The following is a 20,530-nucleotide window of genomic DNA, read 5'->3' as shown; positions in this document are numbered from 1 at the left end:
GCAAGTGCCTTAATATCTGTACTATCTCTTCTGCCCACATTTAAAAATATTTTTGAGTCATTTAATAAAATTAGATAACATCGGGGCCAGAGAGATAGCACAGCGGTAGGACATTTGCCTTGCATGTAGCCGATCCAGGAAAAATATTGGTTCGAATCCTGGCATCCCATATAGTCCCCCATGCCTTCCAGGAGCAATTTCTGAGCACAGAGCCAGGAGTAACTCCTAAACATCACCGGGTGTGGGCCCCCCAAAAAAGAGCATATGTGAATATATAATGAATATATATAGTGAACTTAAGAAGTTCAATTTCTATATTAAGCTGAGAGGATTCTGCACCTCAAAGGAAATAATGACAAAGGCCACCCATAGAATGGGAGAAACTATTCACCCAATACCCATCAGATAAGGGGCTAATATCTAAGATATACAAGGTACTGACAGAACTTAACAAGAAAAAAAATCTAACCCCATCAAAAAATGGGGAGAAGAAATGAACAGACATTTTCTCAAAGAAGAAATACAAATGGCCAAAAGGCACATGAAGAAATGCTCCACATCACTAATCATCAGGGAGATGCAATCAAAACAGCAATGAAGTATCATCTCATGCCCTAGACTGGCACACATCACAAAGAATAAGAACAATAGGGGCCAGAAAGATAGCATGGAGGTAAGGCGTTTGCCTTTTATGCAGGAGGTCATCAGTTCAAATCCCTGCGCCCCATATGGTCCCCTGTGCCTGCCAGGAGCAATTTCTGAGCCTGGAGCCAGGAATAACGCCTGAGCACTGCCAGGTGTGACCCAAAAACCACACACACACACACACACACACAAAAAAAAAAAAAAAAGAATAAGAACAATAAGTGCTGGAGGATGTGTGGAAAGGAACTTTCATTCATTGCTGGTAGGATGCTGTCTAGTCCAGCCTTTATGGAAAACAATATGGAGATTCCTCAATAAAAAAATGGAAATTGAGCTCCCATATGATCCAGCTTTACCACTCCTAGGGATATACCCTCGGAACACAAACACAATACAAAAATGCTTTCTGCACACCTATATTTATTACAGTGCTATTTACAATAGCCAGACTCTGGAGACAACCTAGATGCTCTTCAACAGATGAATGGCTAGAGAAACTGTGGTACATATATACAATGGAATACTATGCAGCCATCAGGAAAAATGAACCCATGAAATTTTACTATACATGGATGGACATGGAAACTATTATGCTGAGTAAAATAAGTCAGAGGGAGAGAGATAGACACAGAATAATCTCACTCATTAGTGGGATTTAAGAAAAATAAAAGACATTGTTGTAATAGACCCAGAGACAATAGAGATGAGTCTGGAAGGACCAACCCACGATATAAAGTTTACCACAAAGAGTGGGAGTGCATTAGAGAAATAACTACACTAACAACTATCATAGCAATGTTAATGAGTGAGAGAAATAGAATGCCTTTCTTGAATACAGGCAGGGGGTGGAGGAGGAAGGGAATAGTGGTGGTGGGAATGTTGCACTGGTGAAGGGGGGGTGTTCTATTTTATAACTGAAATCAAACCTCAAACATATTTGTAATCATAGTGCTTAAATAAAGGTATTTATAAAAAATAGAAACATTTTCTGGAAAGATGTCGAAATTTCAACACAATTTTACATAATAGGGTATTGTAAATAGTTTCATGCATTCTTAAGACATTTTAAAATAATTATTACCACTATTATATCTGATATGCTAATGTTATTAAAATGTCCACATATTACAGGTAGGAATTCCATTCCCTTAAAAAAAGTTGTCCAATTTGAGGAGCTTTGTGGTTGTAATTAAGTTGGAATCACCTTTGATTAGGAATATCTTTTAATAAAACTGCTATCCTCACCAGAAAGGGGAGAACACTTAGAAAAATACATATATGTGAAAATCATGTGAAGATTGCTGAAAGCCTCTAGTAGAAAGAGGCAAAGAAGGATACTTTAGTACACAGGTCCTCAAACTTTTAAACAGGGGGCCAGTTCACTGTCCCTCAGACCTCTGGTGAGCCAGACTAGTTAAAAAAATGGGAACAAATAAAATATTAAAAATAAAGGATATGGAGCTGGAGAGATAGCATGGAGGTAAGGAAGGTCATCGGTTCGAATCCTGGCATCCCATATCTTCCCCTGAGCCTGCCAGGAGCGATTTATGAGTGTAAAACCAGGAGTAACCCCTGAGCACCACCGGGTGTGACCCAAAAACAAAAACAAAAACAAAAAACAATGAAGGATAAGTAAAATTTAGATCAACAAACTTATCAGTGTTTCAATGGTAACTATGGGTCTGCTTTTGTCAGGCTGTAGTTTGAGAACCTCTGCTGGAGACTGAGAGCAGTTGTTGAGAGATAGGAGGGGAGTAAGAGTGTGCAGTGTACATCTCACCCATGTGCACTGTGGGCCTGGGATGAGTCAGCTGCTAAGCAGGATAGGCAGCATTAGCAGAAACATCTGGCGGGCTGGATAAATGTCTTCAGTGGGCCGTATGTGGCCTGTGGGCCATAGTTAGAGGACTCCTGTTCTAATATGATGTGTAAAGAAAGAGAATGGGTCTAGATTTCAGACCGTTAGCTTCCAGAATTTTGATAGAATACATTTCTATTATTATAAGACACCCATTTGAGGTACTTAGGTATATATAGCAGACCGAGGCAACTCATACAGAACTGTTGACAGTTGTGGGAAATATTTGTTAAATGTAGGAGGCATGTGTAGATTTGAAAGCTCTTAAGAGCTCAGCCAACTGGGTAAGTAGATTAAATAAGCAAGTAGTAGTGAGGGAATGATAAAGGGTTGATAAATAATCTTTGCTCTGGTGTGATGTTTCAGGAGTTTAGAAATTATATAGCAATTGTGAATTATTTTGGTTAGGAAGTTTGGATCTGTTATTGAAGTTAGTACTTAATGGGAACAAAATATATGCCTATTTAAATAGAATGTTTTGTTTCTTTGAATTTCTTGAGATAAATAAGGATGATTTAAAATTTTATTTAATTAAAAGAATGATTTACAAAGTTATTGATAGTTGAGTTTTAGACGTTTACCATTTCAACAACAATTCCATTGCCAGTGTCAACTTCCCTCCACCAATGTTCCCTTCTCAATATCACCCCACACCTGCCACCTTGACAGGCACATTTTAGTATTTGGTGATTGTTGTTTAGAAATCACATTTTCAGTGTTGTTGAGTCTGTGTTTTGAATTTATAGTTATACAACTCTCATATCACCAGTGGAAGCCATGGCCCCTCTATTATCTCATTACTTTTTTCCCCTCATCTTCTTTCTTTCACTCTTGTTTTTCTTCTTTGTACTTCTCCTCCCTAAACTGTGGGTCAAGAGTGACCTAGGCAAAGGATAATTTTTTGCTTTTAAATTTCTAAAGTAATTCCAACAATTTTCTTTTCATGACAGAAAATTTAACATGTCTTTTATTTTCTATAACTAATGGAAATTCATCTCAGTAATGTTTTGTCAAAACAAAATTGAAAACAGATTGGACCAGGCTGAGGCTAGCAGAAGCCCTGAGAAACAGAGGGGTGAGTGTCCCCTCTCCCAAAGGACCAGAGTTAAACTGCGAGGCACACACAAGCCCCTCCTCCTTGGCTGAGGTAACACAGGCCTTGCCCACCCAGAGACACAAAACCAAAGAAGCATAGCTGCTTCATTTCCCTCTGCAACTGTGCTTATCCCCAATCAATGTACACCAGCACAGCATGCACAAAAAAATCACCCTGCAAAGGACAATATGGGAAAACACTGCAGAACACCACCATGGTAAGAGAATGAAGATGATGGATCTGAAGACTCAACAGGTACCAGTCATTTACATGGCCTCTCTGAGAAAGATTTTAGAAAGGACATTTGAAGGATACTCAAGGAACTCAAAGAATCCATGGAACTAACTGAATGAACAACAGTAAGAATAAAGAGGACATGAGAGTAGAAATAAGAAAACTCCAAACCTAAATATCAGGGCTGAAAAACTTGGTAGCTGAAATGAAAACCTTATTGGAAAGCCTCACCAGTAGAGTAACAACTGCTGAAGACAGAATCAGTGATCTGGAAGATGAGATGCATAACAATTCCATACAACAAAAGAGGCTGGAAAAGACTGTTAAAACAAATGGTCAGACGATGGAAAAAATTCTCAAAGAATGTGAACAGATGAAAAATAGAAGTTTGCGATAAACTCAATAGAGACAACATAAAAATCATTGGATTCCCAGAGGCTCAGGAAGAAAATCTCTATAAAAAATCAACAGTTGGGGCTGGAAAGGTGGCGCTAGAGGTAAGGTGTCTGCCTTGTAAGCTCTAACATAGGACAGACCGCGGTTTGATCCCCTGGGCGTCCCATATGGTCCCCCCAAGCCAGGGGCGATTTCTGAGTGCATAGCCAGGAGTAACCCCTGAGCGTCAAATGGGTGTGGCCCAAAAACCAAAAGAAAAAAAAAAATCAACAGTCAAGGACATGACTGCTGAAAAACTCCCAGAGCTAAAGAGTGCATACAACCAAATGAGTTGCATGCTCACAGAGTACTGGCTAAAAGAGATCCAAAGAGAAACACCCCAAGGCACATCCTAGTCACAATGATGATCCCACAGATAGGGATGGAAACTGAAGGCAGAAATATCAAAAAGGGAAATTATTAAAAAGGATCACCCTTAAGGTTTACAGCAGATTTATCACTACAACCATCAAGGTCCTAAGGCCGTGACAAAACTCAACGAAATGAATGCATCACCAAGAGTATTTCACCCAGCCAGACTTACATTCAGATTTGAAGGAAAGATACACAGCTTCACAGAAAAGCAACAGCTGAGGAACTTTACAGACTCAAAAGACTTAAAAGAATTGAAAGTGGGCCGGAGAGATAGCACAGCAGTAGGGCGTTTGTCTTGCATGCAGAAGGACCGTGGTTTGAATCCCGGCAGCCCATATGGTCCCCCTAACCAACCGGGGGCAATTTCTGAGTGTAGAGCCAAGAAGTAGCCCCTGGACACTGCTGGGTGTGACCCCAAAACAAAAACAAACAAACAAAAAAGAACTGAAAGTTCTACTTTAAGGCAAAGCAGACCCAACAAACACACCAAACTCTTACAAAAAGACGACACTAAATTTCGTGACAATCATTTCTCTCAGTTTAATGGACTAAATGCACCAGTTAAGAGACACAGAGTGGTAAACGGATCAAAATGTTGAATCCAATGTTTTTCTTCCTCCAAGAAACACATTTGAATAGTCAGAGCAAACATAGACTCAAAGTCAAAGGTTAGAGAATGATCATGCAAGCAAACAATTCCCTTAAAAAGGCTGGAGTGGCCATTTTCCAGATGATATATACAGATACACATAGTCAGATGACACACACTTTTGATTTAAAAAAATGATAAGGGACAGAGATCTACACTTCTTGATAATCAAAATGCAAAAAGCAAACTCATACCTCTAACACCATACACAAAGGTCAAATCAAAATGGATTAGAGATCTTGGTATCAGACCTGAAACTATAAAATATATAGAAGAAAATGTAGGCAAATACTCCATCACATCAAGACTAAAGGCATCTCCAAAGAGGAAACACTACTGCCCAACAAGTGGAAGCAGAGAGAAACAAATGGGACTACATTAAACTGAGAAACTTCTGCAGCACAAAGGAACAGTGACTAAGATACAAAGGCTACCCATAGAATGAGAGAAATTACTTACCCAAAACCCATCTGATCCGGGGCTAATATCCAAGATAAACACAATACTAACAGAACTTAATAAGCAAAAATTAATCTAATCCCATCAAAATATGGGGAGAAGAAATTAACAGACAATTCCTCAAAAGAGAAATGTGGATGGACAAAAGGCATATGAAAAATTGCTTACAGCACTAATCATCAGGGAGATGCAAATTAAAACAACAATGAGGTGTCATCTCATGCTATGGAAACTGGCACACATCACAAAGAACAAGAACAACCAGTGCTATCAGGGATGTGGGGAGAAAAGGACTCTTTCACTGCTGGTGGGAATGCTGTCTAGTTCATCTTTTCTGTGAAACAATGTGAATATTCCATAAAAAACTGGAAATTGAACTCTGATATGACCCAGCAATACCACTTCTAGGGATATACCCTAGGAACACACACACACATACAAAAATGTCTTCTGGTGCTTGCTTCGGCAGCACATATACTAAAATTGGAATGATACAGAGATGATTGGCATGGCCCCTGAGCAAGGATGACACGCAAATTCGTGAAGCGTTCCATATTTTTAAAAAAATGCCTTCTGCACCCCTATGTTTCTTGTAGCATTATTTACAATAGCCAAAATCTGGAAACAACCCAGGTGCCCAACAACAAATGAATGACATAAAACTGTGGTACATTTACACAATGGAATACTATGCAACTGTTATGAAAACAAAGTGATAAAATTTGCCTATACATGGGTGGACATGGAGACTATTATTCTGAGTGAAATGAGTCAGAGGGAGAGGGATAGACATAGAATAGTCTCACTCAGCTACAGGATATAAGAAAAATAAAAGACAGTTTGGCAATAATATCCACAGACCATAGAGCTGAATGCCATGAAGATCAGTTCATGAAACAAAGCCTGCCACAAAAAGTGGTGAGTGCAGCTAGAGCACTAATCATAGTGACAACTACCATGACAACAATAGTGAGGGAGAAAAGCAGAATGCTTGTCTGAGAGACAGGCAGGGGATTGGGGTGAGGAAGGAAATGGGGGTGAGCATTGATGATGGGAAGATCACACTGGTGAAGGGTTTGTATATTCTATGACTGAAGCCCCAGTATGAAAAATTTTGTAAACATGGTGGTTAAATAAAAGAAGTAAAATTAATTTAAAAACGTCCTTAGGTGAGACATGAAAATTGAGCTCTCTCTACTATGTGTTGTTGTCTGCAAATAGTTGACCCTTTATATTGGACAATCCAACCTCAGACTGAGACAAATAAATGTTATTAAAATTTTTTTTTCTTTTTTGGGTTTTTGGGCCACACCGGGTGGTGCTCAGGGGTTACTCCTGGCTGTCTGCTCAGAAATAGCTCCTGGCAGGCACGGGGGACCATATGGGACACTGGGATTCAAACCAATCACCTTTGGTCCTGGATCGCCTGCTTGCAAGGCAAACGCCACTGTGCTATCTCTCCGGGTCCTCAAATAAATGTTATTTAAGTCGCAAGTCTATGCAGTTATTACTGTAGTTGTCCATGTAAGTTTGGATAACTGGAACTTTATCATCTTCTGTTTTGAAAGCATTCTCTATTTGATAGAAATCTAGATTGAGGGGCTATGTCTTTTCACTAATTTTTACTAGTCAGAAAAGAAAGGAATTTAAAATTATGAGATTTTTCTATATGCCCATTAGAATGGCTATAATGTAGAAGGACTGACAATATTGAATTCTGGATAAGAAACACAACAGGGGCCAGAGCGATGGCACAGCAGCTAATCCAGGAAGGACAGACGTTTGCTCAGAAGTCGCTCCGGCTTGGGGGACCATCAGGGAAGCTGAGGATTGAACCAAGGCTCATCCTGGGTGAGCTGTGTGCAAGGCTAATGCCCCACCGCTGTGTTATTGCTCCGGCCCCAACACTGAAACAAAATTAGGAAGAAAAAAAAATCATAGCTAGTGGTGCTGGGCTGCAATGTTCAGTTTGTCTATGTGGGTCTGACCACTTGGTGCAATTATTTAAAGTTCAGGTCTGGCACTATTTGGTGCCACAAGGACCACACCCAGAGGGGATGCCATGCTGGGAATTGATTAAAATCATGAACTCTCATACTTGAGCTACCTTTATGATTTATTTTCTATTAAATGCACTGTATTTTAGAGTCAGTGTGTGACTCACCAGGTTTGGCCAAAAAACAAAAACAAATAGTACATTGTATTTTAACATTATTTTTTCCAGAACATGTAGTCAGATAGAAAACTTGCTTATATCTATAAAAGATCATATAAGATACTTGTCAGAAAAAGGTAAGCTTTAATACTTGAATTTGGGGGCTGTAGCAATAGCACAGCAGTAAGGTGTTTGCCTTGCACAGTCGACCTGGACCGGACCCAGGCTCTATTCCCAGTATTTCAAATGGTCAGTCCCCCGAGCCTGCCAGGGAGATTTCTGAGCACTAGCTGGAGTAACTTCTGAGTGAGTCCGGTGTGGCCCCCCCCCCCAAAAAAAACCCCCGACAACCAAAAAAAAAAAAAAAAAACCTTCAATTTGGAGGCCAGAGAGATAAGATAGGCTAAATTGCTTGCCTTGCATACATTCAACCCACGTTTAATACTGAGCACATCCAAGAATTATCTGTGAGCTCAGAGCCAGGAATAATCCCTGAGTACTGGTGGGTTTTGTTTAATATAAAAAATAACAACAATAACAAAAAATTGAATTAGCCAAAAGCTGACATAGATCTTACAGTTCTTGGTAAAGACAGCCATCTAGTGGAAATAGTTGTACTAATTCTTTTTTTTTTTTTTTGGTTTTTGGGCCACACCCGTTTGACGCTCAGGGGTTACTCCTGGCTATGTGCTCAGAAATCGCCCCTGGCTTGGGGGGACCATATGGGACGCCGGGGGATCGAACCGCGGTCCTTCCTTGGCTAGCGCTTGCAAGGCAGACACCTTACCTCCAGCGCCACCTACCCGGCCCCAGTTGTACTAATTCTTAAAAGACTGAAATAGAAAACTCATTCCAATTGTCGACTACAAAGCTGCTTTTTAGCATAAAATGAATTATAAAAATTATCAGTTACTTAGAAATTTCTTTAGCTTATGTCTAAAATGGAAGAGTGTCTGTGGTAGAGGGGCAGGTGATTGGACAGAGGAAGACACTTGTACTTTATACCTGGTGTCAGTGGAGAGAACTCTTTTGGAGATAAGATAAATTATGTACTATTGAAAAATAATTATTCCTGCATATCTCAGTAGTAGAATAAAAAGACCAGAAAATGGAAAATATCAAATGATGACAAACCCTTAACCCTGAATTACTGAAATGAGACTCCTTAGTAAGAAGGAGAGTTGAGAGGAGAATGAGCTATAAGCCTTTGTCATTTCAGTGATGTGGAGGTGAGATAACTACATACATCAAAGACAGAAGAATAAATGTTATTGTAAGCATGTGGCTTAAACTAAACAAAATAAGCTAGAAATAAACAAATTTTAAAAAGAGTTTACTAAGGAGATGGAGTGGGGAGAGGAAGGGAAACTTGGGTCATTTTGGTGGAGGGTCACTGATACTGGTGGCTTTGGAATTATAACATTAAATGCCTGAAACTCTATTACCAATAGCTTTGTAAATCATTTGGAGTTGGAACACTGAATGCCTGAAACTGTTATCAACAGCTTAGTAAATCATGGTGAATAAATAAAAATTATTCCTTAGTCTCATAGATATATGCTTACTCCATTAAATTTGCATTTATCTTTTTTTTGTTTTTTTTTGTTTGTTTGTTTGTTTTTGGGCCACACCCATTTGACGCTTAGGGGTTACACCTGGCTATGAGCTCAGAAATCGCTCCTGGTTTGGGGGGACCATATGGGATGCCGGGGAATCCATGGCTAGCGCTTGCAAGGCAGACACCTTACCTCTAGCGCCACCTTCCCGGCCCCAAATTTGCATTTATCTTTAAGGTAAAGATTTTAGTGCTAATCCATACACATATATAAATATATAATTTTATAATGAGGGATATATCCTAAAAATACAGTTTCATTAATAAAACTATTTCCACTGGTAAATTCATCAACAGTAATATCAACAACAAATGGAAGAAGAAAATCAGCAATTTTTTTGTTTATGTTTTTTGTTTGTTTTTGGAGCACACCTGATGTCACTCAGGCATTACTCCTGGCTCTGCATTCAGAAAGTACTCCTAACAGACTCAGGGACCACATGGGATGCCAGGGATTGAATCTGGGTTGGTCATGTGCAAAGCAAATGCCCTACCCATTGTGCTATCTCTTGGGCCCCATCTTTTTTTTTTTTAATTTGTATTACTTTAATTAAACACTGTGATTTACAAAGTTGTTCATAATACATTCATTTCTGCCAGTCAGTATTCCAAGATCAATTCCACCACCAGTGTAAAATTCCCTCCACCATTGTCCCTGGATTCCCACCCACCCCCCAGAATACCTCCCTTGGCAGCTGTGAAATAATTACCTTTATATTGCTTGTTTACAACTAAGTAAATGAAATTATAGGAAAAAAGACAGCATAAAATTATTATGTTGATATTAATCATTAAGTCATTTTCTGAATGTTTACTTCGCTATTTTTTGCTAGTTGATCATTTTGTAATGGTTTTTTTCTTTTTTTTATTCTTTTTTCTAGGAGGGGAAGGAAGAGTGAGGAGGAGGAGGGTGAGAAGTAGGAAGGTAAGGAAGAAGAGGACAGTGAGGAGGAAGAGAGGAAGAAGAGGAAGAGGAGGGTGAAGAGGAGGGGAAGGTGAGGAGGAGGAGGAGGGTAAAGAGAAGGAATAGAGTGAGGAGGAGGAGGAGGAGGAGAAAGAAGGTCAGAAGAAGCAGAAGGTGAGGAAGAGGCTGAGGAGGAGCTTTTTTTTTTTCTTATTTTTATTCTTATGGTTTTGTTTCTTTCTTTTTTTTTTTTGGTTTTTGGTTTTTGGGCCACACCCAGTAACGCTCAGGGGTTACTCCTGGCTATGTGCTCAGAAGTTGCTCCTGGCTTGGGGGACCATATGGAACACCGGGGGATCGAACCGCGGTCCGTCCAAGGCTAGCGCAGACAAGGCAGGCACCTTACCTTTAGCGCCACCGCCCGGCCCCATGGTTTTGTTTCTTAACCTTAGGCAGCTTCTTTGCTACTTTGATAACTAATTTGGTGTGCTCCTACTGGGGCATCAGTATGGAAAATTTGAAAATGTTAAGAAGCTGCAGACAGGAATTTCAAGTTCTGGCTGTGCAGCCCAGGAATTACAAGTACCATGACTGACATGGTGGTGGCTGTGGGGTGTGGCTATGGCAGCCAAGGCATCTGAAAGCATGACAAAGCCCTGAAGATTTCAGCCCAAATAACATACCTGGGTTTTGGTCAGTGAACATTTCTGCAGAGATGAGTGATTAAGATGATGGTGATTGTGGGTTGTAGTTGCAACTGCTGAGCTGAAAATGAAGTAATATTTTAATAATAACTGACAAGAAATGATCTTAGATGTTCAAGGAGCTTCTAGGAATCAAGTAAAAGAGATAGTACTGACACAAAAATGTACAGAGGATAAGAACATGAATTGCCTGATTTACTCATTGGAAACTTCAACAAAAAAGTAAGATGTTTGTTTGACTCAATGGTCAGAGATAAGAAAATTTAAATAGTGGCCAGAGCAGTGATGCAAGCGGTAAGGCATCTGCCTGGCCCGCACTAGCCTAGGACGGACCATGGTTTGATTCCCTGGCATCCCATATGGTCCCCAAGCCAGGAGCAATTTCTGAGCACATAGTCAGGAATAATCTCTGAGAGTCACCAGGTGTGGCCCCAAAACAAACAAACAAAAAGAATATTTTAATAACGACAAGTCTACTCTCTACCATCTCAGTGGGTTCCTTTTCACATTTCTTTCAGACCATGGTGCTCATCCATCATTCCAGGTTAGGTTAGCTTACTGTGGACATCCCCAGAGCCTTTTTCAAAGTGGAAGCAGACTCCCTTCCCTTCCAACTTGGTCCTGGCAGCCTCCACACTCATGCACCCAGAAATTATTCAGGGAAGCTGTTTATTAAAGACTTATATTCCTTGGCATAAAATAATTATTTTTTGGTGAACATTTTATTTTTATCTTTATTTAAACACCTTGATTACAAATATGATTGTAGTTAGGTTTTAGTCATGTAAAGAACACCCCCCTTCCCCTGGTGCAACATTCCCACCACCAATGTCCCAAATCTCCCTCCTCCCCACCTCACCCCCACTTGTACTCTAGACAGGCTTTCCACTTCCCTCATTCATTCACATTGTTATGGTAGTTCTCAGTGTAGTTATTTCTCACCACTCTTTGTGGTGAGCTTCATGTCGTGAGCTGGACCTTCCAGCCCTCTTCTCTTTATCTCTGAGGATTATTGCAAAATGTCTTTTATTTTTCTTGAAACCCATAGATGAGTGAGACTATTCTGTGTTTATCTCTCTCCCTCTGACTTATTTAACACAGCATAGTAGATCCCATGTACATTCATGTATAGGAAAATTTCATGACTTCATCTCTCCTGGCAGCTGCATAATATTCCATTGTGTATATGTACCACAGTTTTTTTGTTTTGTTTTGTTTTTGGGTCACACCCGACGGTGCTCAGGGGTTACTCCTGGCTGTGTGCTCAGAAATAGCTCCTGGCAGGCATGGGGTACCATATGGGACACCGGGATTTGAACCAACCACCTTTGGTCCTGGATTGGCTGCTTGCAAGGCAAACACCGCTGTGCTATCTCTCTGGGCCCACCAGTTTCTTTAGCCATTCATCGGTTGAGGGGCATCTTGGTTGTTTCCAGAGTCTGGCTATTGTAAATAGTGCAGCAATGAATATAGGTGTGGGAAAGGATTTTTGTATTGTATTTTTGTGTTCCTAGGGTAAATCCCTAGGAAGCATAAAATAATTCTATAAGGGGCTGGAGCAGTGGCGCAGGGTGTAAGGCCTTGTGCATGCTAGCTTAGGATGGACTGCTGTTCGATCCCCCATTTTCCTAAATGATCCCCCAAACCAGGGGCGATTTCTGTTTGCATAGCCAGGAGTAATCCCTGAGCATCACCGGTGTGTCCCCAATAAAAACCAAAAGGATAATAATTCTATGACCATATATATATATACATATATATACAGATTCAAGTGGAAACTCACAAATTTTAATTCTATTTATTGTTGGGTACTCTTTTGAGTACTTATTTCTGAGAAGATTGCTAGGGTTGGTTGATTTCATAGCATGAAAGTAAGACAAGAATGAGAAATTGCACATTACACTTAACAAGCTGTGAAGGGGAGAGAGCTGAAGACTGTGCAGTCTTCCAGATGCTGGTGTCCACTGCCCTACTTCTGAAGACCCTTTGTGCAAGGACCTTTGCCCTCCAACCAGCAGCAGCCTATCGAGGACACTGATGGGGTACAAAGAGATAACCCCGTTGAAGGAGGACCGACAGCAGGGAGATGAGCAGGTCCCCTCACCCAGATTCTGTCCCAGGCCTACCACAGAAGATGGGGATGGTGAGACCAAACCCAGCAAAGCCTAACTAATGGTTTCCTGACTGTGAAGGTGAGAATGCCGAATTCTAACCACTGTGCTTTGTGCCCTATACCAAACAGCATGGATTCGTTGCTGTCTCTATTAAACTCCATTATCCCTGCAGCTCATCATCTCTTGTGCCCTGGAATGCTGCCTTTTCCCCCATCCCCTGTACCTTTTAGTTTTTTCGCCATGGGAAATAGAGAACAGCTACGTGTAACCAGACTACCACACTGATCTGTTTGTTGGGTGGGACCCTGGCTCAGGGACTGATCTTGATCCAAGACTCCAATCCAGCAGTTGCAGAACACTTCCACTGTCTCCTTGACTGCTCTCAACCTACAGATTCCTTGTTAGCCGAAGCAGTAATCTAGACTCTACCCACCTTGGATTTGATCACAGCAGATTAGGGGGGATATATGTATTTCTTTATGTGCATTTCTTTTTATGTTTTTTTATGTTTTTTTTTTGGCCATACCCGGCTGCACTCCGGGGTTACTCCTGGCAGGCTTGGGCATCCCTTGGATGTCAGGGATTGAACCAGGGTCCTTCCTGGGTCAGCCACATACAAGGCAAACACTCTAAAGCAGTGCTGTCACTTGGGCCCCATATGGGTATTTCTTTATTGAGAAACATTACTGTTGCTTTTAACTCGTTCAGAATGTTGCTATATGATAGTTGGACATGGACATGCCCCTTGGGTAACCCCACTGTAATGACAGTTGAACCTGGACACTCCCCCTAGACATGTCCTGTGGACAAAACCCCGGTCATGCCTGGTATAAAAGAAAAAACTTGGACAGTTGTAAGGGATCCCTGGGTAATGACAAGAGCAGGGCCTGCTGGTCCGCTGGAGGGCAGGGGCAAGGCAGAATAAAACATCAGAGAGATGCTACCTGCTTTGTATCTATTCCTTTCTTTTTCTGTTTTGAACCCCTAGACACCTCTGTCTAGGGCCTCCCCTAGACACCTCTGGCCAGTGAATTTCCATCTCTCTCTCTCCCTCTCTCACAGAAACCCCCATGCAGCAACAACAGCAGCAGCAGCAACAACAGGCCTCAGGCTCCAGATGGAATAAAAAAAAATACGTTGTTTCTCTTTCTTCTCTCTCAGTCCCAGGCAGGTTGTTGATATAGTTCAGTAGATAAAGGGGGATATGTGTATTTCTCTATGTGTATTTCCTGGGGAATGGTGCTCTTATTATACCTATGCATCAGAGATTATAGAGTATGACAACTTCTGAGATATAGTGAATATAACCTAATCATAGTCCCCTGGTGCTTCAATAATACCTTGTGGCAAAATAGTTTTTTCCTTTTTGCTAGACCCAGTAAAATGGGGATATCTTATGATAGAGAAGTCCCATCTATCAGGGATAGGAACTCCAAAATTTATATGTTGCAGATGGGCCCTAAATCCTGAACATTTGTCATATTAGCTTGACTTAAGCTTCAGTTACTCTGACCTTGTTTGTACACCCCCCAATTTTTGGTCCCATTGACAGAACCAGGGGCAATGACTTGTAACTAGGGCATGCTTTGTGACATCCTGGCAACGACATAAGACTTGTGAGAGACCAAGGACTCTAGTCCAATGCCTGACAACAATAGCCACCAAAGAGAAGAAGATGAAGGAAATGGAAAATGTTTACTTTTCCCAGGACCTAGAATAAAGACTCTCTGTGGTTAGGTCAACTATAGACTGAGCTGAAGCCTGAAGTTGGAATATATGGCCAGATGCTTCCTGGTAAAGACACCCTGATCTTATCTAGGTTAAAAAAATTTTTTTTTCAAATTTCCCAGCTTTTACTGTGCCTATGCAAAACAACATCCACTTTTATCACTTTTCTAACAGCTCTGCTCTGGTATAATGATTTTGCTCATCCATGCTGTTCTGGTACTACTGATTCTGGGATTCTGCTGTTTGAGGAGCATAGTATTTCTTACAGAGAGTATGGCCTATCTAGCCCATCTCCAAATTTTGTGTATATCTAAAAGAAAAGGCTGGGGAGATGTATCTAAAATCACAGAGCCTGACAGAACAAACATCCCATTTTCTAGATAGGACCTACGTTCTTGTTTTTCTCGTAAACAAAGTATAAGTCCTATTTTTTCTTTAAACAGAGTAATCATTCAGTTTTTCTATTTTCCCTGTTTTCCTGATTGACTGAAACACATTATAAATAAATCTTCCTCATCTAAAATAAAGGGTTGTTGGTTGTTGTAATTATTCCTCCAGAAGGGGCTCAAGGATGGTTTTTGAATCTGTAAGCTCTCTACTTGCCTGGGATCTGACTTCATCAGCTTTACTTACACACATTACAGTAGTAGTAGCTAAAAGCATAGTGTGGAGTAAAAAAATAACTGGAAAGCAATAGTATAGTGTGACTAATTATATTAAAATAAACTTAAACAAAATAATACATTTCAAAAGTACTTACAAATAGATATCCATCAAACTCATTGGCATTGTTGTTTAGAGAGTGCAGTAGAATGGTATGAAGATTGGTGGTTTTTTTTTAAATAATATTTTATTTAAACACTGATTACAAACATGACTGTAGTTGGGTTTCAGTCACAAAAAGAACAACCTCTTTCACCACTGCAACATTCCCACCACCAATGGCCCTATCTCCTTCTCCCACACTCGTGCCTGTATTTGAGACAGGCATTCTACTTCTCTCATTCATTAACATTGTCATGGTAGTTGTTAGTGTATTATTTCTCTAACTGCACTCACCCCTCTTTGAGTGAGCTCCATATCATGAGCTGGTCCTTCTGGCCCTCATCTCTGGGTATTATTATAATAATGTTTTTTTTCCTTAAAACCCATTGATAAGAGACTATTCTGTGTGTCTCTCTCTCCCCCTCTGACTTATTTCACTCAGCATAATAGTCTCCATGTTCATTTATGTATAGGAAAATGTCATGACTTTATCTGCTGCATAATATTCCATTGTGTATATGTACCACAGTTTCTTTAGTCATTTATCTGTTGAAGGGCATCATGGTTGTTTCCAGAGTGTGGCTATTGTAAATAGTGCTGTGATGAATATATGTATGAGGAAGGAATTTTTGTATTGCATTTTTGTGTTCTTAGGATATGTATATCCCTAGGAGTGGTATTGCTAGATTTTATGGGAGCTCAATATCCAATTTTTTGAGTAATCTCCATATTGTTTTCCATAAGGGCTGGACTAGATGGCATTTCCACCAGCAGTGAATGAGAGTTCCTTTCTCCCCACATCCCTGATTGTTCTTGTTCGTTGTTATGTGTGCAGCTAGGTGCCTAGGATACAAAAGCCACCCACAGAATGGGAGAAACTATTCACCAAGTACCTGTCAGGCAAGAGGCTAGAGTCTAAGATATACAAGTTACTGACAGAACTTAACAAGAAAAAAAATCTAATCCCATATAAAAATGGAGAGAATAAATAAACAGAAAATTTCTCAAAGAAGACATACAAATGGCCAAAAGGCACATGAAAAAATGTTCCACATCACTAATCATCAGAATGATGCAAATCAAAACAACAATGAGGTACCAGCTCATGCCACAGAGACTGGCACACATCACAAAGAACAAGATTGGTGATTAAAGGGAGTAAATTAATAAAGAGAGAAAGGCTTCTATAAACAACGATGTGAAGATCATGAAAAATTTAACCTGAGGTGTATATACTTCCCACCAAAGTTCTGTAAAAAAAAAAAACAAAACAAAAAAATAAAAACCAAGAAGCAAAACAAAAATACACTAACATAAAAAATACTCACACTCTTCTTTCTCTCTTTCTCTCTTTCTCTCTCTCCTTTCTTTCTTTCTTTCTTTCTTTCTTTCTTTCTTTCTTTCTTTCTTTCTTTCTTTCTTTCTTTCTTTCTTTCTTTCTTTCTTTCTTTCTTTCTCTTTCTTTCTTTCTTTCTTTCTTCTTCTCTTCTTTTTCTTTCTTTCTTCTTTCTTTCTTTCTTTCTTTCTTTCTTTCTTTCTTTCTTTCTTTCTTTCTTTCTTCTTTCTTTCTTTCTTTCTTTCTTTCTTTCTTTCTCTCTCTCTCTCTCTCTCTCTTCTTTCTTCTTTCTTTCTTCTTTCTTTCTTTCTTCTTTCTTTCTTTTCTTTCTTTCTTTCCTCTTTCTTTCTCTCTTTCATTTTTTTGGGGTCACATCCAGCAGCCTGTAATTGCTTTGCATAAACATCTAATTTCTTCAGATAAAGTTTTAAGTAAGTTTGGGCAGACTTGACTTGGAAAAATCATGTTTTTTTAAGTTTGCCTTTGAAAAAGAGCTGTGAAGCACTAATTCATAAGACATCTAAGCTCTCCAAAACAAAGAAAAATGAATATAATGACCTACATTATTAAAAATTTAAACACAAATTAGTATAATCTGCAAGAACACATATCAACAAAAAGATACTCATTTAACTTCTGTCTGTAAAAGGATGCATGATTATATATTTATAGAATATATATTTTTATGTATTTATATATTCTATATAATATGTATTTTATATATTGATTTATAATAGAGAAATTTAGATATGTGGACAAATTTGAAAGTAGTTTATTAATTTATAGAAACTTAAGCTTCAAATATGTTTATTACTAAAAATTTTAATAAAAATATTTCTGATCCAAAACCCTCAAAAAAGATAGGAGCTGGAGTGATAGTACAGCGGTAGGGCATTTGCCTTGCATACAGCTGACCCAGAATGGACTTGGGTTTGAATCTTAGCATCCCGTATGGTCCCCCGAGTCTGCTAGGAGCAATTTCTGATCACAGGGCCAGGAGTAACCTCTGAGCACTGCTGGGTGTGGCCCAAAAATTGAAAAAAAATTCCGAGGCCTTTATCAAATATGTTTACTTATTACAGCAGCACTATTAGGTGAATTATTTATATAAATGAGTAAACTGGAAACCAGAAGGCTATCCATATTCTTTTTTTTTAATCTTTTTTTTTTTTTTTGGTCACATCTAGCAATGCTCAGGGGTTACTCCTGGCTTTATGCTCAGGAATCACCCCTGGCAGGCATGGGGGACCATATGGGATGCCGGGATTCGAATCACCGTCCTTCTGCATGCTAGGCAAATGCCTTACCTCCATGTTATCTCTCCAGCAGCTATCCATATTCTTACTGATAAACACAAAGGTTTTTTTTTTTTTTTTTTTTTTTTTTGTGGGGAGTGATTGGGATTACTGGGGTCAGCTGCATGCTAGGTCATTACCTTGCCCTCACCCTAATACTATCCTTTGGTTTCCTACAAAGTTTTTTTTTTTTTTTTTTGGTTTTTGGTTTTTGGTTTTTGGGTCACACCCGGCGGTGCTCAGGGGTTACGCCTGGCTGTCTGCTCAGAAATAGCTCCTGGCAGGCACGGGGGACCATATGGGACACCAGGATTCGAACCAACCACCTTAGGTCCTGGATCGGCTGCTTGCAAGGCAAACGCCGCTGTGCTATCTCTCCGGGCCCACCTACAAAGTTTTTAATTGTAGAATTGGAAAGTTAAAAATTGGTTAATTTTTAAGAAAATGTTTATAAAAATCATGTGTGTGCTTGAATTTAGCCTAGTAGAAAGCCAAGGTTTATATAATGTAAATATCATGTAATAATGTATATTGTGTATGTAATATAAAAATACAACCTAGTAGCATAGTAGACAACCAAGGCTTATATAATGTAAATATTAGTTGCAATTATTTATTGTTTCTGAAGCTTGATATACATGCTACTGAGAATCTGAGGAAAAATCCAGTCCAGAATATCACAATAACTTAACCTATAATTAGAAGCTTTTATTTAAGCCATTTTATATTTATGTGGTATGTTCCATGACCTTTAAAACATATTTGTTACTTTTAAACTGTGTTAAAAATAGAAAAACCAGTGTCCTGGTTTGTACTTATCACGCTGCAATCAGATTCAGATCTTACTTTTCAGCTACTTATTAAGCTGAGCATCTGACAATTAATTAGTGATCTATTTCTGATACTATGATATTTAAAGGGCATATACTCAGCTGGCAGGCCTCCTGGAAGATATGGGGGAGGGTGATTGCACTTGCTCCCAAAACCCTCTTGATATCAGCTAAACAGGTGTACCCCCCGAAAAAAAAAAAAGAGTTGTGTAATATAAAAAAAGCACACAAGTGTACCTGAAGTGTGGTATGATTGGTGTCTCTACAGGGAATCATAGAGAGTCAGTGATGAGGCAGGGCCATTGGGGAAACAGTAATTCTAGTTCATGGAGGCAGCAAGCATGGATTTGGCAGGGAGAAGGCTTGGCTCTTCCAATATGTTTCTTCCCTATATGGCCAGCTTTCTGCTCTTAGGCTGGTGTAACCATACTTTTGTACAGCTTGGCTTACATCTCGTTTGAGAAAAGAGTGAGTCTATGAAACTGGCCCAGTTCATACATGGAGACTGCATTGTGGGTGTGGTTACAGATGCCGGTCTTCCTGGAAGAAGGAAGAAGGAAGATATAGGGAGAGGGTGCCCTCTCTCACACCAAAAAGCCATGGTGATATTAGCCCCTAAACCTGAAGTGTAGTCAGATGGGTGTCCCAAAGTGAATCATAAAGGGGCAATGAGGCAGGGCCATCAGGAAAACAGCAATTCTGGGTGATGGAGGTAGCAAGTGTGGCTTCAGCAGGGCGGGGGCTTTGCCCACTATCTCCTTCTGAGATGGCCAGCTTTCTGATGCATGCATGGGCTAGTGTACCCGTAATCTTTCATGGCTCAGTTTACATCTTGTTCAAGAAAAGAGTGAGTGTATAGATTTGGCACGGTTCTAAAATAGAGACTATGTTTTGGGGCATTGTTACAGCTGCCAGGCTTCCCAGAAGAAGGAAGATACAGGGGGAGGGTAACCTCACTTACTTCAAAAAGCCCTGGTGATATCAGCTTTCAAACTGGTATACCTGAAGTGTGGTCAGATTAGTGTCCTCTAAGGGAATTATAGAATATCAAAAATGATGCGGGACCATTGGGGAAACAATAATTTTGGGTGATGGAGACAGCAAGCATGGCTTTGGCAGGGTGAGGGCTTGGCTCACCCTCTCCTCCCAAGATATCCATCTGAAAGTTGTAAGATATATTAAGACCATACTCTGGAAAGTCTACTTCGGAAAGACTAGTATAACTGAGGTTCCTTCTAAGAAATGATGTATTTAGATAGGAAGAGAGAAATATTCATATCTTTTTCCAAAAGGATGAACCAAATCAACATTCCTACTAACAGTGAATAAGTCT

General features: G+C 39.8%; 1 non-coding gene across 1 annotated transcript; it reads left to right on the top strand.

Moving 5' to 3' along the window:
- The first annotated feature begins 6,204 nt into the window (after nucleotides 1-6,204).
- Nucleotides 6,205-6,311, top strand: LOC125995315 (U6 spliceosomal RNA). The gene has a single exon (XR_007490859.1). It is a non-coding gene; the product is annotated as a U6 spliceosomal RNA (small nuclear RNA).
- The last annotated feature ends 14,219 nt before the right edge of the window (nucleotides 6,312-20,530 follow it).

The sequence above is a fragment of the Suncus etruscus genome, chromosome 17, assembly GCF_024139225.1.
Source record: "Suncus etruscus isolate mSunEtr1 chromosome 17, mSunEtr1.pri.cur, whole genome shotgun sequence".
Taxonomy (NCBI): Eukaryota; Metazoa; Chordata; class Mammalia; order Eulipotyphla; family Soricidae; genus Suncus; species Suncus etruscus.
The sequence above is the reverse complement of the archived record's forward strand: the minus strand, read 5'-3'. Positions and strand labels throughout refer to the sequence as shown.